This window comes from Hylobates moloch, unplaced genomic scaffold (assembly GCF_009828535.3).
Source record: "Hylobates moloch isolate HMO894 unplaced genomic scaffold, HMol_V3 SCAFFOLD_13, whole genome shotgun sequence".
NCBI classification, from domain to species: domain Eukaryota; kingdom Metazoa; phylum Chordata; class Mammalia; order Primates; family Hylobatidae; genus Hylobates; species Hylobates moloch.
Genome location: NW_026652288.1, coordinates 103,310,261 through 103,315,872, shown reverse-complemented (window position 1 = coordinate 103,315,872; position 5,612 = coordinate 103,310,261). Strand labels below are relative to the sequence as shown.

The 5,612-nt window shown below is 45.4% G+C and overlaps 1 pseudogene; it reads left to right on the top strand.

Annotated features, from left to right (window-relative positions):
- The first annotated feature begins 4,944 nt into the window (after window positions 1–4,944).
- On the top strand, window positions 4,945–5,044 carry LOC116481301 (U6 spliceosomal RNA; annotated as a pseudogene).
- The last annotated feature ends 568 nt before the right edge of the window (window positions 5,045–5,612 follow it).

The following is a 5,612-nucleotide window of genomic DNA, read 5'->3' as shown; positions in this document are numbered from 1 at the left end:
TGTGCCACCACACCAGGCTAATTTTTGTATCTCTCTTTGTTGTTGTTGTTGTTGAGATGGAGTTTCACTCTTGTCACCCAGGCTGGAGTGCAATGGCATGATCTCAGCTCACTGCAACCTCTGCCTCCCAGGTTCAAGCGATTCTCCTGCTTCAGCCTCCTGAGTAGCTGGGATTACAGGCATGCACCAGCATGCCTGGCTAATTTTGTATTTTTAGTAGAGACAGGGTTTCTCTATGTTGGTCAGGCTGGTCTCGAACTCCCGACCTCAGGTGATCTGCCCACCTCGGCCTCCCAAAGTGCTGGGATTGCAGGTGTGAGCTACCGCGTCCAGCCAATTTTTGTATCTCTAGTAGAGACAGGGTTTCACCATACTGGCCAGGCTGGTCTCGGAATCCTGACCTTAAGTGATCTGCCTGCCTCAGCCTCCCAAAGTGCTGGGATTACAGGCATGAGCCACCACACCCGACCCCATCACTGTCTTTCTAAGCCACTTCTCTTCTTGATCTGTTTCTTGATGGACTAAACAAGTGCTCTTACAGCCTCGACTCTGAGCTTTTGGAATCTAAACTATTTCTGGCTGTGGCGCAGGCCTTACATAGCTTTGGTGGCTCCCCGGGCAAAGCAACCACCTGCTCGTCCCGAAGGCAGTCAGCGTATATTTATGAACAGGAAGAGCATGGTCCTAACTGGTCAAATTACTCCCCTGTGACTGGCAGGGGCTTTGGATTTTGTCCTCACTGCTTCCTCCAGTGTTTGAAATTCTGACTGCTGCGCTCTAATGCTGGGTAAACTCATGGGTGTATTGGCTGGGTGGCATTCACTTTCTCCATCACTTTCTAAAAGCAGAGCAGAACCTGACTCGGAAAAGCATTTCTAAGAAGCTACATATCTAAGCCTATCTATAGGCTGGGCTAGGGGATCATATATGTGAAGATAAGGCAAAGACCACAAAGCAGCCCTTCTCGGGGAGAAGAAAGTCTCTCTTCTGACTTGGGCTTCTGTATTTCTTCTTCCATTTCCTGAGCCCTTTTTATGGCAAGGCACTGTGCCAGGGCTGGCAGCCAGTCCCGGCCTGGGTAAATGACAGCATGAGGAGGCTGGCAGGAAGGTAGGTGTGATGTATCCTTGGTGGAAGGGTCATTAACCTCTGCGCTAAGCCTGAGGGTCAGGCCACCAGGCCCCAGGAAGGGAGCTGAGCCTCCGGAGCAGGTGTGCATGTTCTGTCTGGAACACACAAGTATGTGAGTTGCCAGAAAGGTCCCTGGACTCTGTTTTCGTAGGTAGGTTCTTTGCTAGGCGCTGGGAATTTAGAGATGGATAAAGCATGATTTCAGCTCTCAAGGAGCTCACAGTGGCTGGTCATCCACAGGCAGTCCCTCTAAGCATGAGAAGTCCCAGTGGAGTGGCTAAAATCAGGTTTCTGGACATGTGGAAGTGAGGACCAAGCTCTGAATGCTCTCTGGCCCAGAAAAATGGTGTTGTACCAGGAGGGCCTGAAAACGGCAGCTGGACTTTACCCCTTCCCAGTGCAAACAGTGGACTTTATTGCAGTAACCACTATCCTCTCTAACTAGCACAGGTTTATTAGAATGTTAGAAAATCATTATTTCCTTTTATACCTAACTTGCTGTTGACAGTGACTCTGCACATATTCTCTGGCTGCAGTCCTGAAGCAAGAGAGGAAACAGTAGCCTTCAGGCCCGTCTCCAGGCTTTAAAATTATAAAATGTATCATATTTACAGAAGAGTATGTGTACAATCTAAAGATTAAATAATGAGGCCGGGTGCAGTGGCTCACACCTGCAATCTCAGCACGTTGGGAGGCTGAGGTGGAAAGATGGCTTAAAATCAGGAGTTTGAGACCAGCCTGGGCAACGTAATGAGACCACCAGCTCTACACACACACACACACACACACACACACACACAACAACAACACCAAACTAACAAACAAACAAAACCATAAAATAAAACTAGCAGAGTGTAGTGGCACACACCTGTAGTCCCAGCTACTTAGGAGGCTGAGGCGGGAAGAGCTCAAGAGGCAGCACTGAGCTGTGATCACGCCACTGCACTCCAGCCTGGGCAACAGAACAAGACCGTCTTTCAAAATAATAAAATAATAGCCCAGGTACAGTGGCTCACGCCTGTAATCCCAGGATTTTGAGAGGCCAAGGCAGGCAGATTACCTGAGGTCAGGAGTTTGAGACAAGCCTGGCCAACATGGTGAAACCCTGTCTCTACTAAAAATACAAAAATCATCCGGGCGTGGTGGCTCACGCCTGTAATCCCAGCTACTCGGGAGGCTGAGGTAGGAGAATTGCTAGAGCCTGGGAGACGGAGGTTGCAGTGAGCCGAGATCGTGCCACAGCACTCCAGCCTGGCCGACAGAGTGAGACTCTGTCTCAAAATAATAATAATAATAATGACCAACACCTATCACCCACTAGTACCTTGAAGCTCAGCTGTGTGCCTCCCTGCAATCTCTGCTTCCCTGAGCCCCACATCCTCCCCAGGTACTACTACCTTTAATGTTAATTGTTACTGTTTGCTTTATAGTTTTGCCCCCATATGACATATCCCTAAACAATCTACTGGTTGGATTTGAATAACTGAGTGGCTAGCACAAACCTAGCTGTGTAAGGAAAGAGCACTATTGCCAGCATTACATGAGATTTCCTGGGAAAACGAGCTGAATAAAGTTGCTGGGTTATAATGTAATTTCAACCTTCCTGAGTCTTTGAAAGCCTCTTCTGGAGAAGTCAGAGGACAAAATCATGATCAAAGAGCAAGGCATCGGGGCATGTGCCTGTAGTCCTAGCTACTCAGGAGGCTGAAATGGGAGGATCACTTGAATCCAGGAGTTCTGGTCCAGTCTGGGCAACATAGTGAGACCCCATTTCAAAACAAAAACAAGGCTGGGTACAAGTGGCTCACGCCTGTAAGCCTTTGAGAGGCCGAGGCGGATGGATCACCTGAGGTCAGGAGTTTGAGACCAGCCTGGCTAACATGGTGAAACCCCGTTTCTACTAAAAATACAAAAGATTAGCCAGCTGTGGTAGCGTGTGCCTGTAATCCCAGCTACGCAGAAGGCTGAGGCAAGAGAATTGCTTGAACTCAGGAAGCGGAGGTTGGGGTGAGCAGATATTGTGCCATTGCACCCCAGCTTGAGCAACAAGAGCGAAACTCTGTCTCAAAAACAAAACAAAACAAGAAAACAAACCAACAAATGAAACACACATCTATCTTCCTAATTGGAGGGGAGAAGGCCAAAAATAAGAAAAAAAAAAAAATCGTACACAGGGGCAGATCTAGGATTCGCGTGGTCTGATTATATAATTTGGAGGACCCTTTTGTAAGATTATAAGTTCAAAATTACAAATACTAAATTAGGTACAGGCCTTGGGGAGGGCATATACGAATAAAGGGCTTCCGTTTCATGAGTTTCAGGTGGATACGTCTCTGACCATGAGGGTTCACCTGTGTCTGCGCATCTGGCAGATCTGCAGGATGGGCCAGGCACGGAAGACCCTGTAGAAATAGGGTCAGAGGGTGAAGGATGCTTTGTATTTTCTGCTTTTAAGCTCATTAGCCTACGTTCAGCTCTCAAGAGTAGGCCGAAGCCCAACACTTCAGAAATGGGGGTGTTTTATGAAATGAATACGCTCAGCCAATTCTACCAGCAGAGGTGACTGGGAATTTCCATAATATGTAATGAAACTGTGACAAAGATGGATAAATTGTCCTCAAGTGTGAACAAGGTGTTATATCAGTGGGGTTTTTTGGGTGACGACAGTTCTCAACCTGTTTCTTGAGTCACACTTTTCCAAGTGGAAATGGTTGTTCTCCACATCTTGTACACAGCGATTATCACGGCATTTCCCCTTACTATCCTCCCCGGGAATCTCCCTGCTTCTTTCCTATTTTAGATTCTCCTCCTGGATTTACTTTGTCTTTAGATGGACTATCTTCTCCAGTAGCTTACAGAGAAAGAGTGCATGATAGACACAATTTTTGAAACCTTACATACTTGAACGTATTTTTTTCTGCTCTCATACTCAATTGATAGTATGGCTGGGTACAGAATTCCAGATTGCAAGTTACATCTTTCAGAATTTTAAAGGCACTGCTTCATTGTATTTTGGCTTCTAGTGTTGCTGATGAGAAGTCCAAATCCATTTTGGTTCCTAAACTTTGTATATAGCCATTTTTTTCATCTCTAGAGGCAATAAAATCTTCTCTTCCTCCCTAAAATGATGCTGGCTACTTATTGGCTCTTAAATATCACAGTTCATTCTATTCTTGAATTATGACATTGATTGCTTTGCCCCTTCTTTTCTCTTTTTTCTTTCTGGAAACACTGGTATTCAGATATAAGATCCCCTGAACTAGTACTGTTAACTTCCTAACCCTTTGTCTACTATTTTATATCCCTTTATCTTTTTGCTATATTTCCTGGGAAATTTCCCTAATGTTGTATTTCAGCTGTTATGTATAATTATTTTTTTCTGCTTAAGCAGATAATTTTTCATTATATCCTTATCATTTTTTCCTTTCTATGGAAGTATTGTATGTACATTGTTTAAAAATTATACAGCACTCATTTCAACAGCACATTTGATAAAATTGGAATGAGACAGGCCGGGTGCGGTGGCTCACGCCTGTAATCCCAGCACTTTGGGAGGCCAAGGAGGGCAGATCACGAGGGCAGATCACAAGGTCAGGAGATCGAAACCATCCTGGCTAACATGGTGAAACCCTGTCTCTACTAAAAATACAAAAAAAAAAAAAAAAAAAAAAATTAGCCAGGCGTGGTGGCGGGCGCCTGTAGTCTCAGGTACTTGAGAGGCTGAGGCAGGAGAATGGCATGAACCCAGGAGGCGGAGCTTGCAGTGAGCCAAGATCATGCCACTGCACTCCAGCCTGGGGGACAGAGCGAGACTCCATCTCAAAAAAAAAAAAAAAAAACTGGAATGAGACAGAAAATTAGCATGGCCCCTGCGCAAGGATGACATGCAAATTTGCAAGCATTCCATATTGTTAAAAAATCATTACAGAATTCTTTACATGGAAAATTCCATCTAGTAGATTACGAACAAAAGAGAGACCACAAATAGATCTACACATACACATATATGACCTAAACCTGTGGATATGAACCACATTTTATATTTGCTTTTGACAAAGATGCTATATAGCAAGAAATGTGGCCCCTACAAAGAAGCCTGGCCTTTTCCCCATCTCCTGGGAGGTAATCTCTAAACTCTTGGAATTTCCTGAGTGTTAAGGATGTCTTTGTTATTTGATGGGCCCTTGGAACTACACCTGATATTTTATGCTATTACATGTTGGGGGTGGCCCTGGCAGGAAGACCAACCATCTGATAAGATGGTTGGGGCTGTGGGACACATGGTATCAGCTCAACCTCTAGGGAGGAGCGGGCGGGAGATTGAGTACAAACACGTGGGCTCAACCAATCATGCCTGTAAGAAAACCTCAATAAAATCTCTGGGCACCAGAGCTCAGGTAAGTTTCCCTGGTTGGGAATACTCTGAACAGACTATCACACATCAATGCTGGTAGGAAAACACTTTCCTGAAGACAGTGGCA